This window comes from Ranitomeya imitator, chromosome 1 (assembly GCF_032444005.1).
Source record: "Ranitomeya imitator isolate aRanImi1 chromosome 1, aRanImi1.pri, whole genome shotgun sequence".
NCBI lineage: Eukaryota > Metazoa > Chordata > Amphibia > Anura > Dendrobatidae > Ranitomeya > Ranitomeya imitator.
In genome coordinates, this window is record NC_091282.1 from 1,045,247,190 (window position 1) to 1,045,267,317 (window position 20,128).

Sequence of the window (20,128 nt, forward strand, 5' to 3'; positions counted from 1 at the left end):
AGCTGAAGAGTTGGGAGAGATGGCTGTTCACCATATCCCCATCCCTGGGTGTGGTTCGTTTTGTAAAATGAGAGCCGCTTGTCTCCCACTTGTCTGTGTGTATGAAGGTGTGCAGATCTCTTGGATCGAGTGCCTGTGCTAAAGGACTAAGAAGCTGGATTCTAAGCCAGGCTTGCTAAGTAGCACTGTTGTATGGACTTGTTACTTTTATGTTTGACTTTGTGCTGAGCCGGGGCTGTATTTTAAGTGTTTCTGTGATGTGGTTTATGAGGACTGAAATAAACCAGCTGGACTTTTACGCTATGTACACACGTTATGTTTTTTGGTGCATTTTCTGTGCAAATTGAAAGCTGCGTTTTACAGTACCAATAAAATCGGAGATCTCAGAAATCTCATGCACACACTTTGTTTTTTTCCTTAATTAATTGGAAAACTGCTGTCACTTTTTTCAGCATTTTATTCACCCATAGAAAGCAATGAGTGTGAGAGCAAAAAAGCAGGAAAAACACCAGTATCGGGTTTTGTTGTGTTCTTGGTGCAGAAAACTCAAGAACCACAGGCACTAAACTGTATCGGTATGAAAAGCACAAAACCTGATTTTTTTTTTTTAACCCCTTCCCGACCCATGACGCCACGTAGGCGTCATGAAAGTCGGTGCCAATCCGACCCATGACGCCTATGCGGCGTCATGGAAAGATCGCGTCCCTGCAGGCCGGGTGAAAGGGTTAACTCCCATTTCACCCGATCTGCAGGGACAGGGGGAGTGGTAGTTTAGCCCAGGGGGGGTGGCTTCACCCCCTCGTGGCTACGATCGCTCTGATTGGCAGTTTCACTTTCAACAGCCAATCAGAGCGATTTGTAATATTTCACCTATTATAACGGGTGAAATATTACAATCCAGCCATGGCCGATGCTGAAATATCATCGGCCATGGCTGGAAATACTAATGTGCCCCCACCCCACCCCACCGATCGCCCCCGCAGCCCCCCGATCTGGCCGGTACACTGCTCCGGCTCCCCTCCGTCCAGTGCTCCGCTCCCCCCCGTGCTCTTGTCCGCTCCCCCCGTGCTCCAATCACCCCCCCGTGCTCCAATCACCCCCCCCGGTGCTCCGTTCCACCCCCCGTGCTCCATTCCAGCCCCCCCGTGCTCCGTTCCACTCCTCCCACGCTCCGATTCCCCCCCCCATGCTCCGATTCCCCCCCCCGTGCTCCGATTCCCCCCCCCCACCCCATCATACTTACCGATCCAGCCGGGGTCCCGTCCGTCTTCTCCCTGGGCGCCGCCATCTTCCAAAATGGCGGGCGCATGTTAGAATAGGGTTAGGGTTAGGGGTAGGGTTAGGGGTAGGGTTAGGGTTAGGGTTAGGGCTAGGGGTAGGGTTAGGGGTAGGGTTAGGGTTAGGGCTAGGGGTAGGGTTAGGGTTAGGGCTAGGGTTAGGGTTTCGGTATGTGCACACGTATTCTGGTCCTCTGCGGATTTTTCCGCTGCGGATTTGATAAATCCGCAGTGCTAAACCGCTGCGGATTTATGGCGGATTTACCGCGTTATTTTCTGCGCATTTCACTGCGGTTTTACAACTGCGATTTTCTATTGGAGCAGTTGTAAAACCGCTGCGGAATCCGCACAAAAGAAGTGACATGCTGCGGAATGTAAACTGCTGCGTTTCCGTGCAGTTTTTCCGCAGCATGTGTACAGCGATTTTTGTTTCCCATAGGTTTACATTGAACTGTAAACTCATGGGAAACTGCTGCGGATCCGCAGCGTTTTCCGCAGCGTGTGCACATACCTTTAGAATTAGGCTATGTGCACACGGTGCGGATTTGGCTGCGGATTCGCAGCAGTGTTCCATCAGGTTTACAGTACCATGTAAACATATGAAAACCCAAATCCGCTGTGCCCATGGTGCGGAAAATACCGCGCGGAAACGCTGCGTTGTATTTTCCGCAGCATGTCAATTCTTTGTGCGGATTCCGCAGCGTTTTACACCTGTTCCTCAATAGGAATCCGCAGGTGAAATCCGCACAAAAAACACTGGAAATCCGCGGAAAATCCGCAGGTAAAACGCAGTGCCTTTTACCTGCGGATTTTTCAAAAATGGTGCGGAAATATCTCACACGAAACCGCAACGTGGGCACATAGCCTTAGGGTTAGGGTTGGAATTAGGGTTGTGGTTAGGGTTAGGGGTGTGTTGGGGTTAGGGTTGTGGTTAGGGGTGTGTTGCGGTTAGAGTTGTGATTAGGGTTATGGCTACAGTTGGGATTAGGGTTAGGGGTGTGTTGGGGTTAGAATTGAGGGGTTACCACTGTTTAGGCACATCAGGGGTCTCCAAACGCAACATGGCGCCACCATTGATTCCAGCCAATCTCGTATTCAAAAAGTCAAATGGTGCTCCCTCACTTCCGAGCCCTGAAGTGTGCCCAAACAGTGGTTTACCCCCACATATGGGGTATCAGTGTACTCAGGACAAACTGCGCAACAATTACTGGGGTCCAATTTCTCCTGTTACCCTTGTGAATCCAAAAAAATGCTTGCTAAAACATAATTTTTGAGGAAAGAAAAATGATTTTTTATTTTCACGGCTCTGCGTTGTAAACGTCTGTGAAGCACTTGGGGGTTCAAAGTGCTCACCACATATCTAGATAAGTTCCTTGGGGGGGTCTAGTTTCTAAAATGGGGTCACTTGTGGGGGTTTCTACTGTTTAGGCACACCAGGGGCTCTGCAAACGCAACGTGACACCCGTAGACCATTCCATCAAAGTCTGCATTTCAAAAGTCACTACTTCCCTTCTGAGCCCCGACGTGTGCCCAAACAGTGGTTTAGCCCCACTCATGGGGTATCAGCGTATTCAGGAGAAACTGGACAACAACTTTTGGGGTCCAATTTCTCCTGTAACCCTTGGGAAAATAAAAAATTCTGGGCTAAATAATTATTTTTGAGGAAAGAAAACGTATTTATTATTTTCACGGCTCTGCATTATAAACTTCTATGAAGCGCTTGGGGGTTCAAAGTGCTCACCACACATCTAGATAAGTTCCTTTCGGGGTCTAGTTTCCAAAATGGGGTCACTTGTGGGGGGTTTCTACTGTTTAGCCACATCAGGGGCTCTGCAAACGCAACGTGACGCCCACAGAGCATTCCATCAAAGTCTGCATTTCAAAACGTCACTACTTCACTTCCGAGCCCCGGCATGTGCCCAAACAGTGATTTACCCCCACATATGGGGTATCAGCGTACTCAGGAGAAACTGGACAACAACTTTTGGGGTCAAATTTCTCCTGTTACCCTTGGGAAAATAAAAAATTGCAGGCTAAAAGATCATTTTTGAGAAAATAATTTTTTTTTTTTATTTTCATGGCTCTGCGTTATAAACTTCTGTGAAGCACTTGGGGGTTCAAAGTCCTCACCACACATCTAGATTAGTTCCTTTGGGGGTCTAGTTTCCAAAATGGTGTCATTTCTGGGGGATCTCCAATGTTTAGGCACACAGGGGCTCTCCAAACGTGACATGGTGTCCGCTAATGATTGGAGCTAATTTTCCATTTAAAAAGCCAAATGGCGTGCCATCCCTTCCGAGCCCTGCCGTGCGCCCAAACAGTGGTTTACCCCCACATATGGGGTATCAGCATACTCAGGACAAACTGGACAACAATATTTGGGGTCCAATTTCTCCTATTATCCTTGGCAAAATAGGAAATTCCAGGCTAAAAAATCATTTTTGAGGAAAGAAAAATTATTTTTTATTTTCATGGCTCTGCGTTATAAACTTCTGTGAAGCACCTGGGGGTTTAAAGTGCTCAATATGCATCTAGATAAGTTCCTTGGGGGGTCTAGTTTCCAAAATGGGGTCACTTGTGGGGGAGCTCCAATGTTTAGGCACACAGGGGCTCTCCAAACGCGACATGGTGTCCGCTAACAATTGGAGCTAATTTTCCATTCAAATAGTCAAATGGCGCGCCTTCCCTTCCGAGCCCTGCCGAGTGCCCAAACAGTGGTTTACCCCCACATATGAGGTATCGGCGTACTCGGGAGAAATTGCCCAACACATTTTAGGATCCATTTTATCCTGTTGCCCATGAGAAAATGAAAAAATTGAGGCTAAAAGAATTTTTTTGTGAAAAAAAAGTACTTTTTCATTTTTACGGATCAATTTTTGAAGCACCTGGGGGTTCAAAGTGCTCACTATGCATCTAGATAGGTTCCTTGGGATGTCTAGTTTCCAAAATGGGGTCACTTGTGGGGGAGCTCCAATTTTTAGGCACACGGGGGCTTTCCAAACGTGACATGGTGTCCGCTAAAGAGTGGAGCCAATTTTTGATTCAAAAAGTCAAATGGCGCTCCTTCCCTTCCAAGCCCTGCCGTGCGCCCAAACAGTGGTTTACCCCCACATATGAGGTATCAGCGTACTCAGGACAAATTGGACAACAACTTTCGTGGTTCAGTTTCTCCTTTTACCATTGGGAAAATAAAAAAATTGTTGCTAAAAGATAATTTTTGTGACTAAAAAGTTAAATGTTCATTTTTTCCTTCCATGTTGCTTCTGCTGCTGTGAAGCACCTGAAGGGTTAATAAACTTCTTGAATGTGGTTTTGAGTACCTTGAGGGGTGCAGTTTTTAGAATGGTGTCACTTTTGGGTATTTTCAGCCATATAGACCCCGTAAACTGACTTCAAATGTGAGGTGGTCCCTAAAAAAAATGGTTTTGTAAATTTCGTTGTAAAAATGACAAATCGCTGGTCAAATTTTAACCCTTATAACTTCCTAACAAAAAAAAATTTTGTTTCCAAAATTGTGCTGATGTAAAGTAAACATGTGGGAGATGTTATTTATTAACTATTTTGTGTCACATATCTCTCTGGTTTAACAGAATAAAAATTCAAAATGTGAAAATTGCGAAATTTTCTAAATTTTCGCCAAATTTCCGTTTTTATCACAAATAAACGCAGAATTTATTGACCTAAATTTACCACTAACATGAGCCCAATATGTCACGAAAAAACAATCTCAGAACCGCTAGGATCCGTTGAAGCGTTCCTGAGTTACTACCTCATAAAGGGACACTGGTCAGAATTGCAAAAAACGGCAAGGTCTTTAAGGTCAAAATAGGCTGGGTCATGAAGGGGTTAAGCAGCCTTATTTACTGTAAAGAGAGCAGGTTTTAACTGCAGAAAAAACGCAGCCAAAATACAACATGTGAGCATAGCAGTAAGTAAAAACAATGACAGTAATACCTCATATTGCTCCCAGGTGGGTAGCATTGCTACCGTGTGTGTATATAATGTATGTATATGTAATTTTCTTATATGTTTGCCAAGCAATAGAAAACAAACACTTTACAGGGAAGTGTAAGATTGGGCACACCAGCCCCTGTCTGCTGGGGCTATCAATAACCACCAAACCAGATTTTCATCAGAAATCCACATTTCCTTATAGAGACACACACTGAAGAATGTATAATAGACATTGAGTCTTGTTATTGTCGCACAGAAATTCCTCTTTTTTTCTTTTTTTGCACTGCAGCACCGTAAACCTGCACATTACCTGGAGCAGAGCAATGGGCTGGCTGCAGCTTCCTGTACAGCTGGGTGGCCATAAGTGCGGGGAAAGCATAGAAGGGGACGCAGTGCTGCACAAGCACCATGGCCTCTTCATTTTCAGCGTTTTGATGACCCCAAAGTTTTTACTGTCACTATGCCATATGTCATCAATAGATGAGATTATTAGACATTTACTGCATATCCACCATAAATGCCGATACCAGGGGATCTTCTCCAATCCTAATATCAGCGGTGCTTGGTCTGCTGTAGCTGACGGAGAGTTGGGTGTTACCCGGATTTTATCGAGGTCTCATATCTGTTACCAATGTCATCACTGTGCAAACCACATTCTGCTGCTCAGTTACAGACACTATAGCACAGCGTTGGGTTATACAAATACCGTATATATGTTTAATTTTTTTTTTTTAAATGAGTCATAATAAAACATTTATCAACAACGTGTCATACCTCATCCCTAAGCAACATGATTCAATTCCCCACATTACAGCCCCTACACAGACGTTTTCCTAAATCCATCTTGTGTGGTTCTTGGGCTGGATTCACAGGCTGCAGAATGATCTCAGCCTTGCTTTACGGTCTCTGTACCCCAGATCCACAGCAATTTACCGTACAATACTAGTAAGCGGGCTTTTCCAAATCCCAGCCATGATGATTAAAAAAAAAAAAAATTATATACCACTCATAGACTGCTATACAGCCTGACGGTCAGAAAATATCAATATAACGAAATCAGGAATAACCTTACTACTTTTTTGATACCAAAGATAAAATCACACAACCGTGCACTCTAGATATTCCCTTCCAGCTGATAATCAGAGCTGAAAAATGATGTTTGTTACATTGCCTTAAATGATCATTTCTAGATCTTTCCCAGTGTGAGACATGTAGATTAGGAGAGCAGACTGTCAGTCATTACATGTCTCCTTTTGTATAAAATAAGCTCTGGAGGCAGATTCATATGCAGAGCCGTGTCCGGCCTATATATTTTAACAGCTAGTTTACATAGTAAGTAAAGTGTGGATTTCTCTGGAACAACACACCCGATCACAGATATCCTGGTATCATTGTACTCAGCTTCCTATGACCTACATTCCAATATAGACGGCTTAAGAGGGTTGATCCTACTGACAAATTCCTTTTAATATTTTAATATTGAAAGTCCAGTAATGATTGACCGCTCCCTCTCGCACCAGTACCAGAGAATCTAATGGGTCCCAGCTCTGACACCATTATGAACTACTTATTCAAAAGCAGAGGTTTAATAGGAGGCTATAATAAGGCCGAACTCTGACATCCTTGAAACCCTGTTTGAGCATGTCCGTGAGGCTGTTGAGTTTGGGTCAGGAGAGCCATGGCTGATCTGGACATCACGGTCTGAATTCGGCCTGAAATATATGTGGATGTGCACATGTAATGATGGAGGGTGGGATCCTGGAGTACAGTCCTCTGGTGGGTATACGGAGCCCTAATCTGGGGCTGCCTAGTTCCCTAGCAATGTGAGTAGAGCACAGAGGTAGCATGTGAAAGCTAGCACATAGAACAAGTGCAAGTTTTTAGGACATTGTTAGGCATTGCAGATTCTTTTCCCCAATGTGACCTGAAAAATTTGGAAGTAACTCTGCATATCTGAACATTGTGTGTTGTATGCAGATTTTGGCCATTTCTGTGTATGTAATATTGAGGTCACAGAAAGGGATCTTTGTGCTATAATGAGTCGTGTCACAAAACCAGAACTATAATATTCCTACTTTCACTTCTCCATGGGCGCCGTGTAATAATACACATTGTCCGTACGTGCTGGAAGCTGCTCCCCCGCTGTTATCCCACCAGCTGGGACCTTGATGCTCCGCTCACCATCCACGGGAGCTTCCTCACAAGCGGGGCTTTTCATGGGTAGACCGATTCTTTTTAAGGTTTAGTCAAAGGAATTTATTCTGTGAAAGACGTCACTGAAAAGCACTTGTGGAGTTTGGTACTTGTCACTATTGCTTCTTCTCATATGTTTGGTCCTCCATGTCTGATAATCTTCCTTCCTTTGGGTAAAGATTTGTGTTTTCACCATCTGTCACGTAGCCAGACCTCTCCGCAATCCAGACGGTAGGATTAAAATGCCTGACCATTGTCAGACTTGGGTGAAAGAGAACTTGCCTTGCACAATAGATATGTGAACCTAGATATATTGAGCTCTATTGGTGGGCAACTCTGCAACATAGGATAAAAAGAGACCCTGATTCCAGCGATATGTCACTTGCTGGTCTGCATACAGTCATTTTGATACAATTATGGTTTTCTTTGTTGCAGATCTAGCAGTGCTCAGAATGCTGAGCTCTGTATAACCAACGCACCTGATTGGTAGCTTTCTGTGTACACTGTGCAATGACAGAGAGCTGCCAATCAGTGATGGGAGCGGGTTACACAGAGCAGGAGGACTAGGAGGCACAAAACACAGCCCTGTAGTGAAAATCTACTGCTAATAAAACACTGATTATATTGAAACAGAAGCACAACAGCCTAGTAAGTGACACATAACTGGAATCAGTGTCTCAACCCCTACATCAGGCTGCTCTCAGATTACATGGTAAAAGCTTGCTGAGAGATTCCCTTTAATATTGTAAAAACTGCCCATGCATCCTTTTAATGCATGGTATTTCTTCAAGCACATCCATAGGGAAAAGCTTCTCATTCCTGGCTGTGTCACCTGAAGGCGTAAGATACAGGGCTGGTTGTAACAGCTTGTAAACCACTGAAGTGTGTCTACATGTCTGAGCAAGCCTGTCCCACCTCAGTCTGCTTTGTAAAACCCTGCCAAGAAAGCGAAATATGTCATGTGCAGATAGTGTTAATAAAGAAGTTGTGTCTTGGCCACAGAGAATAATCTCAACAGAAAGCATTCATCTTGGAATAAATACATATTGCTCAGCCAAAGTTGCTTTCAAAGCTGTAGCGTTTGTTTAAGGAAGCTTTGGTGTGCATGAGAAGTAAAACACAGGCGGTGTGCTGCCAGGAGGCGCAATGCCAGAGCGGCTGCTGACTAGATAAATGAACTCTGCGATACTACGATCGCTATAATCCACGCTGTAACCATTGCAGCAGGGCCCTGTGTGAGCTGCACGTATATACTCCGTCATTTATATCCAGTTACAAAGAACGCATGAAAAATAACTTGATAAATGTCCCTATGACGGTTATAAATGTAGTTCAGCATATGCCGTGGTGAAGTGTGAGTTATATGTGCGTATTTCCCCATGACAGAATCCCGCATGTTGCCTTATTAGAAACTTGGCATGTTGAATATCTTTTTTTATTTTACCGAGATTGCCTATACCACATGCCTAAAGGTATGTGCACATGTAAAAGGGGTTGTCCGGCCTTAGGCTACAAGTCACTCTGTGAGTGCAGACTTGTGACTCCTCACTGCGCCCAGCGCATGCAAATCACATAGTGCCTGCAGACTTGTGACTCCTCACAGCGTGCAGTGCATGTGAGTCATGGTGACTGCAGACTTGTGACTCCTCATAGCGTGCAGTGCATGTGAGTCATGGTGACTGCAGACTTGTGACTCCTCATAGCGTGCAGTGCATGTGAGTCATGGTGACTGCAGACTTGTGACTCCTCACAGGGTGCAGTGCATGTGAGTCATGGTGACTGCAGACTTGTGACTCCTCATAGCGTGCAGTGCATGCGAGTCATGAATGGCAGATCCTGAAGATAGGCCAGGACATCGCTATAAAAGTAGTGTACAAGCCCTTTTAAGGCATCATTCAGACATCAGTGTTTTTCACGCATGCAGAAAATAGTGTCGGTGTCATCCGTGTTTTGGTCCTTGTGTCCTCAGTGTTTTTCACATGGATGTATAAATAAATCTGTTATTGTCTGCAGTGAGGTCTGCGGCTCATACCGTCAGCTTGGGCAGACTCACTGAGCTTCAGCGCCTTCATTGCGGCATCAAACAAACAAAAAGTCACTGGGAGCAGCAGTGGAGACTCCGTTCTGGGGTTGGGGAGGGTGAAAAAAGAACAAATCCTTTTATATTATTTCAAAACACTTGTTTTCAGTGATTCCTTTGTATCTCCATTCATACCCACACACACAAATGATACACCATTTGAAAGGTAAACTTGCCCCTTCAGCAAGAAAATAGCCAAACAAACCACAAATCCACGATGTTATCACAAAATACATTTTAAACCTTAATTTTCATAAAACAGCAGTAAGGAAAAATGACCTGCAGGTGGCACCACACTACTCCAAAGCATACTAATACAAAGCTGAAACAAATCCTAACATTTGTCTTGGGGGCTTTCCAGCTTGCCGAACTCCTTGCCCAGCTGATTTTAGGCAGGTACATATAAACTATTTGCTACATATGTGGAAGTAGAATAAAAGTAAAACGTTACCTGTTTAAGACTTTAGCTTTAAAACTGAAGATATAAATGAATGCAGCCTAAAAGGGACCGGACAGGTTCTGAACCACTAGATTTTCCGTATTATTGGACAGTCATTGAAAAGTCTATCTTCCTTCTAAGGTTGCAGCTTGTTGGTGACCTGGAGTCACCTCTGGTTCCAAGTAAAAAACTGCAGCGTTGACATAACTCAGACTGTACTTTGTTTTGCAATGGGAGAGATTGGTGGAAACAACCTTGCAAAAATGTTAAAAAAAAAAAAAAAAAAATCCAACCGTAGTGAAAAATGGTAAAATACTGGTAATCTGCAGATATATTTTTTTTTAAAGGGATATTCCTAGTTATTATACAATGGTGTAAATACGCTCAGTTATGGGGTCAATTCTCTTTAATCATTTTTACTGTCAAAGTGGCACTGCTGTACAGGGAGCTGCTCCGTTCACATACATAGTGCTCTGTTGCACTTCCCTACACTGCAGATAGATGGCAGTGCTGCTGTGGAGGGGAGAAAAATGCTGCTGCCCCTGTTCTTTTGCAAGGTCCTGACAATTGGACCACTTCTGATCAGCAAGTAAACGGCTTGCAAAATGCACATATAATGGATCCATGGGCTCAAATATTCATGAAAACATATATACAGTCTATATACACTGCTCAAAAAAATAAAGGGAACACTAAAATCCCACATGCTAGATATCACTGAATGAAATATTCCAGTTGCAAATCTTTATTCATTACATAGTGGAATGTGTTGAGAACAATAAAACCTAAAAAATATCAACGTAAATCACAACTAATATCCCACGGAGGTCTGGAGTTGGAATGATCCTCAAAATCAAAGTGGAAAATGAAGTTACAGGCTGAACCAACTTCAGTGGAAATGCCTCAAGACTAGGAAATGATGCTCAGTAGTGTGTGTGGCCTCCATGTGCCTATATGACTTCCCTACAATGCCTGGGCATGCTCCTGATGAGGCGGCGGATGGTCTCCTGAGGGATCTCCTCCCAGACCTGGACTAAAGCATCTGACAACTCCTAGACAGTCTGTGGTGCAACCTGACGTTGTTGGATGGTGCGAGACATGATGTCCCAGATGTGTTCAATCGGATTCAGGTCTGGGGAACGGGCGGGCCAGTCCATAGCTTCAATGCCTTCATCATGCAGGAACTGCTGACACACTCCAGCCACATGAGGTCTGGCATAGCCCTGCATTCTGCATTAGGAGGAACCCAGAGCCAACCGCACCAGCATATGGTCTCACAAGTGGTCGGAGGACCTCATCTCGGTACCTAATGGCAGTCAGGCTACCTCTGGCGAGCACATGGAGGGCTGTGCGGCCCTCCAAAGAAATGCCACCCCACACCATTACTGACCCACTGCCAAACCGGTCATGCTGAAGGATGTTGCAGGCAGCAGATCGCTCTCCACGGCGTCTCCAGACTCTGTAACGTCTGTCACATGTGCTCAGTGTGAACCTGCTTTCATCTATGAAGAGCATAGGGGCGCCAGTGGCAAATTTGCCTATCCTGGTGTTCTGTGGCAAATGCCAAGCGTCCTGCAGGGTGTTGGGCTGTGAGCACAACCCCCGTCAGTGGATGTCGGGCACTTTGACCAGCCTCATGGAGTCAATTTTTTCCGCCATTTAACCCTTTAATTTAATAGCTAGAGCGCCCAAATTTTGCACATACACACTACTAACATTAGTAGTGTGGAATATGCAAAAAAATGGGGATATGAGATGGTTTTCTGTATGTAAACCATGTCTCATATCATGTCGGGTTTAGGAAGGAGATAGCTTAAAAGCCGGTAATTCAATTGCTGGCTTTAAAGCTATCTCGCGCTGGATGAAATAAAAAAAAAAAAAAAAATAAAATATATATATATATATATATATATATATATATATATATATATATATATATATATATATATATATATATATATATATATATATATATATACACACATACAGTTAGGTCCATATATATTTGGACAGAGACAACATTTTCTAATTTTGGTTATAGACATTACCACAATGAATTTTAAACAAAACAATTCAGATGCAGTTGAAGTTCAGACTTTCAGCTTTCATTTGAGGGTATCCACATTAAAATTGGATGAAGGGTTTAGGAGTTTCAGCTCCTTAACATGTGCCACCCTGTTTTTAAAGGGACCAAAAGTAATTGGACAATTGACTCCAAGGCTATTTCATGGACAGGTGTGGGCAATCCCTTCTTTATGTCATTCTCAATTAAGCAGATAAAAGGCCTGGAGTTGATTTGAGGTGTGGTGCTTGCATTTGGAAGGTTTTGCTGTGAAGTAAACATGTGGTCAAAGGAGCTGTCCATGCAGGTGAAACAAGCCATCCTTAAGCTGCGAAAACAGAAAAAACCCATCCGAGAAATTGCTGCAATATTAGGAGTGGCAAAATATACAGTTTGGTACATCCTGAGAAAGAAAGAAAGCTCTGGTGAACTCATAAATGCAAAAAGACCTGGGCGCCCACGGAAGACAACAGTGGTGGATGATCGCAGAATAATCTCCATGGTGAAGAGAAACCCCTTCACAACAGCCAACCAAGTGACCAACACTCTCCAGGAGGTCGGTGTATCAATATCCAAATCTACCATAAAGAGAAGACTGCATGAAAGTAAATACAGAGGGTTCACTGCACGGTGCAAACCACTCATAAGCATCAAGAATGAAAAGGCTAGACTGGACTATGCTAAAAAAACATCTAAAAAAGCCAGCACAGTTCTGGAAGAACATTCTTTGGACAGATGAAACCAACACCAACCTCTACCAGAATGATGGAAAGAGAAAAGTATGGCGAAGGTGTGGTACAGCTCATGATCCAAAGCATACCGCATCATCTGTAAAACACTGCGGAGGCAGTGTGATGGCTTGGGCATGCATGGCTGCCAGTGGCACTGGGTCACTAGTGTTTATTGAAGATGTGACACAGGACAGAAGCAGCCAAATGAATTCTGAGGTATTCAGAGCCAGACTGTGTGCTCAGATCCAGCCAAATGCAGCCAAACTGATTGGTCATCGTTTCATACTACAGTTGGACAATGACCCAAAACATAAAGCCAAAGCAACCCAGGAGTTTATTAAAGCAAAGAAGTGGAATATTCTTGAATGACCAAGTCAGTCACCTGATCTCAACCCAATTGAGCATGCATTTCACTTGTTAAAGACTAAACTTCAGACAGAAAGGCCCACAAACATACAGCAACTGAAAACCACGGCAGTGAAGGCCTGGCAGAGCATCAAAAAGGAGGAAACACAGCGTCTAGTGATGTCCATGAGTTCAAGACTTCAGGCAGTCATTGCCAACAAAGGATTTTCAACCCAAGTACTAAAAATGAACATTTAATTTAAAATTATTGAATCTGTCCAATTACTTTTGGTGCCTTTAAAAACAGGGTGGCACATGTTAAGGAGCTGAAACTCCTAAACCCTTCATGCAATTTTAATGTGGATACCCTCAAATGAAAGCTGAAAGTCTGAACTTCAACGGCATCTGAATTGTTTTGTTTAAATTCATTGTGGTAATGTCTATAACCAAAATTAGAAAAATGTTGTCTCTGTCCAAATATATATGGACCTAACTGTATATATAGACAGTATATATGATGTTACGATTTTTTGAGAACATGGATCCATTGTGTAGCCGTATGTCGGCTTTGCAAGCCTGCGAGAAAATCTCGCTGTACGGATGCCATACGGATTACATACGGAGGATGCCATGCGCAAAATACGCTGACACACCCTGCCTACGGAGGAGATACGGATCACTATTTTGGGGACTTATCTGCGTATTACGGCTGTAAATTACGGACCGTATTTTTATACGCTGAGTGTGACGCCGGCCTTAGTGTTCCCCTTATTTTTTTGAGCAGTGTACATATGTCAGTGACACACATTCCTCTCTGTGTTCATCTTCTCATTAAATACATTTACATTTGACCAGCTTAATTTTCCTGAAATTGCCTGCGCCCCCAACATCCAATGTGCCAAAATTTCACACAGGCCAACTAGTATGTAAAAAAAACAAAAAAAAAACAGCAGCCAGGAAAACCCCTTTGACTGGCCCAAATAGTTTTCCTTTAAGTATCTGGATCATTTTATATCTGAATAAGTGTGACAATTTATTGTACAGAATTACCTTTACACACATTTTGTAAAAAAAGCAAAAACAAATTCCTAAATACTGGCCTTTTTTCTTTTTTATCAGACATCTTGTTTCCTGATGTCTGGTCATCCATGTCTTATCCATTCGCATAGACCCAGAGCTGCCTGGGCTGCAAACTGTGTGCAAGTGCTAAACACGGAGGAGGGTGGAAATTGTATAGTATTCTTGTCTTCTGTCTCATGAAATGTTTATGCCATCTTGTTTGTGCTGGAGATGTGTCAGGAGACTTTTGGCTTTATGTTAAGTGTCTGACTTACTCTCTCAGACCCATGTTTTTTTTCTTGGAGTTTGTTATGGAAAAAATGTAGAAGTGTGGAGAACATCGGAGCCTCCACTGTGTTAGTTGTGATTTCCCTTCTTTCCATGAATGCAGCTGCAGGAGAAAATATTCACCTTTTTTAACCTTGTAGTATGTATCCCACTAACTTCCTGTGAGAAGCTCATAAAAGTCTGACTATAGTCTGAAAATGCAATGGGAAATTGGTCACATGGCACAAGCATTGCGCGTTTTGTTACCGCTGGGTTATGGTATCTACTCTTATGTAAAGGCCAATTTGCACTGGAAAGCACTTTCTCTGCTAATGGCTCTATTCATACAGGTCATCACATCCTCATGGTTGGCAGCACATCGCCCGTTGTGGATCTTCTGCCGACAACATACATGCTATATGGGGACAGAACAATCCTATTTACAATCATGTTGCCGCCATATAATTGTATGAAACAAGGCCACATTCGAGCGCCAACTGACATCCATATAGTTGATTGGAGCATTCATTTACGGACAGAAATCAGCTAGTGGAAATGGGGCAAGAATTTTTTTTGAATTTCACTTTATTTTTCTGAACATAAATGTGAAGAACATTTCAAGCGAGTTGAATAAATGTAAAAAGTTGGGAAAGTCAAGGCAGGGATTTTTGATCCGGGTTGCAGCCCTATCCAACCAGAATCCAAAGTAGGTTTACGCCAATAAAAGGTATGTGATTTTAGGGGGCATTGCGGCACAAAAATTGCCACCTGCAAATTGGCATGTTGACAATTTGTGTCGCAAATTTTTAATACCCCCGCCCTCCAAAAAACTCCTCTAAAGATATGGCATGTGTATCTGTAAAGATATAGCAGGTGTGAACATACCCTCAGGTGTCATAAAATTCTTGCCACACCATGAATAATCACTAAATTAGAATTTACGCCCTTACCTACAGGAACAGCAGCTGTAAGCCATTTTATGCATTGTTACTGCAGCAAGCCAAGGAATTAAAGGGTTGTCTCACAAAAAGTATTGTGTAAAGCTCAATAGTGTGCGATGGCAAGTGTATTTGTGAGGTGCATCAATCAAAAATAATGTATGGTTTTGCAATTACATTTCATCTATAATTGTGCATTATTCTGCTTCTGTGAATTGAATCTCGTCAGTAGACAGATGTGCTCAGTAGCGTCACTGTTAGGGTACCGTCACACAGTGGCATTTTGATCGCTACGACGGCACGATCCGTGACGCTCCAGCATCGTAACAATATCGCTCCAGCGTCGTAGACTGCTGTCACACTTTGCACAATGTACGACGCTGGAGCGATAATTTCATGACGTATGTGCGATGTAGAAGCCGTTGGTTACTATGCGCACATCGTATACAATATCGTGCACACCTTTGTTACACCATGCGATCATGCCGCCACAGCGGGACACTAGACGACGAAAGAAAGTTTCAAACGATCTGCTACGACATACGATTCTCAGCGGGGTCCCTGATCGCAGGAGCGTGTCAGACACAGCGAGATCGCTGGAACGTCACGGATATATCGCTGGAACGTCACAAATCGTGCCGTCGTAGCGATCAAAATGCCACTGTGTGACGGTACCCTTAGGTGAAGAGGCTGACCCTGCGTGGTAGAGATGTGACAAGTGGAGACGAGAGAGATGGATGGAAGATAAGTATGAGGTAGATGTGGATGTGAAATGGACAAATGCGGTACATGTCATATAGGTGGACATTACGGTGATCGCGGGGATTGTGTGTGTGTGAGGAAGGTGGTGGCCACAGGCTGACTGGTCATGGTAATTGTTTCCTACTTTCATGGAATCTTCTGCTCCTAACCACATGATGAGAAGAGACCAAAATTACACCAGAGTGAAGAGACTAACAAGGGGTGAAAACTGTGTGACCCACTGACCACCCTTTTAACTGTCTAGTTGTGATTGAATGTGCGGAAGCTACACAGTTACTGGTGCTGTGGTGTCTGCAGTCACAACTAAGGCCCTTTTTGCACTGTGGTTAGCGTGGCATACATACTCCTAGGAGACTTTCCAGTTGTTTGGAAGTGATTTGCAGGACTCGATCCAATGGCCACGTCAGTGATTTGTGGGCGCTGTATGGGAGCCCTGAGAACCACTTCTTCTCTAATGGCATCCATAGCTTTTCTTTTGATTAGCTTGCTAATGGAAATGTCACAGATTCTAGGGAGGGAGGTGGCAATGTCAGAATGTTTTCTTTTTTTTTAAAAAGCAACTTTATTCCCTACAAGTCTATGAGGTCAATTCATTAAGGTGTTTATGCCAGAATTTAGAACTTGGAAGTTGTGACTTTTAGCACTTTCATGCCTGTCCCGGCCAACTACACCAGCATGGGCAGCTCCCAGGTCGTTATAATCATGAAAGCTACACCAAGTGATGTAACTTCAGAAATGTTTGCAGGGAGAGATTGCTACACATGGCTAGTGGGCGATGACAAGCTGGAACCCTTCTGACAGACGTGTCTTCCGTGTGGTTTCAGCATTTCAGAATCAAACCCATCTGGCTGAAATCATACTGTCAGTGTACGATACATGGTGCCTGTGGATCCGGCAGAATTTGGCAGCAGTCAGGTTCTCTTTCAAGGGCTTACCCACAAACCAAGTACATACCCCTTAATGATCCCAGCTTGTTTCGGTTTTGCGTTTTCGTTTTTCGCTCCCCTTCTTCCCAGAGCCATAACTTTTTTTATTTTGCCGTCAATATGGCCATGTGAGGGCTTATTTTTTGCGTGACGAGTTGTCCTTTTGAACAACATCATTGATTTTTAGCTTGTCGTGTACTAGAAAAAGGGAAAAAAAATCCAAGTGCGGTGAAATTGCAAAAAAACTGCAATCCCACACTTGTTTTTTGTTTGGCTTTTTTGCTAGCTTCACTAAATGCTAAAACTGACCTGCCATTATGATTTCCCAGGTCATTATGAGTTCATAGACACCAAACATGTCTAGGTTATTTTTTATCTAAGTAGTAATTTTTTTTCTCCAAAGGTTGCTAAAAAAAAAAAAAAAAAGAATGCGCAATTTTCCGTTACCCGTAGCGTCTCCATTTTTTGTGATCTGGGGTTGGGTGAGGACTTATTTTTTGTGGGCTGAGCTGACGTTTTTAATACCACTTTGGTACGTTCTTTTGATACGTTCTTTTGATCACCTGTTGTTGCATTTTAATGCGATTTCGCGGCAACCCAAAAAATTTTTTTATGGCTTTTTTTTATTGATAGATCAGGCGATTCTGAATGCAGCGATACCAAATATGTGTATGTTTTGATTTTTTTCTTTTATTTTGAATGGGGTGAAAGGGGGGGTGATTTGAACGTTTATATTTTTATTTCATATTTTTAAAAACATTTGTTATTTGAACTTTTACCATGCTTCAATAGCCTCCTTTGGAGGCTAGAAGCTGGCACAACTCGATTGGTTCTGTTACATAGGAGCGATGCTCAGATAGCTCCTATGTAGCAGAATTGCAGCATTGCTATGAGCGCTGACCACAGGGAGGTGCTCAGAGCAATCTGGCAACAACAACCATATAGGTCTGCATGAGACCTCTGGTTGTCATGCTGAAGCACGTGATGGGGGTCAGCGATGCTAGCATTTCTGACCCGATGGCCGGAAGCGCTAGTTAAATTTCGCTGTCAGTTTGTCAGCGGCATTTAACTAGTTAATAGCGGCGGGTGGATCGCGATTCCACCCGCCGGTATTGCGGGCACATGTCAGCTGTTCAAAACAGTTAACATATATCCCGGCTTTGATGCGGGCTCACCACCGGAGCCTGCATCTAAGCGGGGGTTCTGTCCTCGGACGTACTATTCCGTCCGAGGACAGAAAGGAGTTAATCAATAGATCTTGGAATAATAATTTCCACAACTGGATGTGATTTAAATAAAATGTTCATGTGCTGAGATAATCTTATAAATGTGCCCCCGCTGTCTACTGTGTATTGGCTGTGTCTGTGTGCAGGAACACGGTCTGATCATACCACAGCTCATGGCTGGGAGGGAACCATCGTCGCTTATGATAAGTGAGTACACAGATGAAACAGGGGCCTACAGCTGATGCTTTCTGAGGTAACACATTTCCCTGCCTAAGTTAACGCATAAGTATTTCTGCCGCATCTTTCAGCACTGAGCTCAGCATAAGGCTGCTGAGCTTATGTAATTGACTTGATTCATGATTAGCTCACAGGACTGGTGACGCAGCAGAGACATTCACTCCTGTGATAAAATGATAAAACAGGGAAATGTGTTGCCTCAGAAGTAGCAGCTGTCAGCCTTTGCTGTTTTGTCTCTATACTTGCTTTTCATAAGTGACTTATGTATCTCCCTCTGACCAGGAGCTGTTTTATGTGCCTACCATGGACTAGAGCAGTTCTAGTTTTCTGGACATATCACACAACATTACACAGCAGGGAAACATATATTAGAACAGGGGTGGGCAATTAATTTTGCGATGGGGCCGCATGAGCAATTGGGATGGTTTTAGAGGGCTGGACTAATATAATTACCGTATTTTTCGGTCTATAAGACGCACCCCAAATTTGGGGTGAAAATTGCAGAAAAAGATTTTTTATAAGATGGGGGTCCGTCTTATTGTCTGAATTTACAGTATCTTACCTGAGGGCTGGCGGTGGAAGAGCAGGGTCACAGGAGGCATGGTGTCGGCAGAGGTGGGGTGATGCGGTGTGGCGTGCACCTGAGCAGGGTCCCTTCCTGCTTAGGTGGGCGACGCCACGGCTTGGTGTCCATGGGGCGGTTAAAGCAGTGGTGGTGCGGCGGCAGAGGTGCGGTATGGCATGCACAGGGTCCCTTCCACCGGTGAGGTGACGCAGCAGCCCGGAATGCAATGTGAGCAGCAGAGGCGGGTTGAATATAGGTGGTGGTGGCCATCTTCCCGAGGCCGCGCGTGCGCAGATGGAGTCCTCTGCTTCACAGGGCTTCAGGAAAATGGCCGCGGGAGGCCGCGCGTGCGCAGATGGAGATCGCGGCAGACATTTTCCTTAAGCCGAGATCTAAATCTGCAAACTCGGCTTCAGGAAAATGGCCGCCGCGATCTCCATCTGCATACGTGCGACCTCCCGCGGCCATTTTCCTGAAGCCCCGTGAAGCAGAGCACTCCATCTGCGCACGCGTGGCCTCGGGAAGATGGCCACTGATAAACAGGTGATCAACCCGGTCCTCCTCAAAAGCGTCTGGCGGCTGGCCGAGTGGTGCCGGAGGCGGCTGTCAAAAGTGACAGCTAGCTGATGGGCCGTAATCCGGCGGGCCGGATGCGGCCCGTGGGCCGCATCTTGCCCAGGTCTGTATTAGAAGATTATTTCGGCACAGAAACATTTTTTTAACACATCCAATTGCGGAACTTATTGTTCCAAGACCTATTAATTATAATATACTTTTTGTGGGAAAGCCCCTTTCATCTTTATACGATTTAAACTCATCAGAACAGCACGTACTGTCAGTAGGAACGGGGACCCTCTTTGTAGTGATTAGTGGTGGGGACCTCCAATGATAGATGTTCTTGGGAGACCGCCCCTTGGAGTCCCTGGCAGTGTCTCTGTATTAATGATGTATTATTATAGTGCTCTGGAGCAGCTGTTCATGATCTGTGGCTGACATGTTGCTTGGATCTGCACAGTACAATGTACCCCTGCTGAACACTCCTTTGGTAGCATTTATTCTCATGTAGC

At 44.0% G+C, this 20,128-nt stretch overlaps 1 protein-coding gene across 1 annotated transcript in view; it reads left to right on the forward strand.

Moving 5' to 3' along the window:
* The window catches only part of TMEM131L (transmembrane 131 like), a 203,978-nt gene that overhangs the window by 16,073 nt on the left and 167,777 nt on the right, over positions 1 to 20,128 (forward strand). The gene's annotated exons all lie outside the window — the stretch shown is intronic.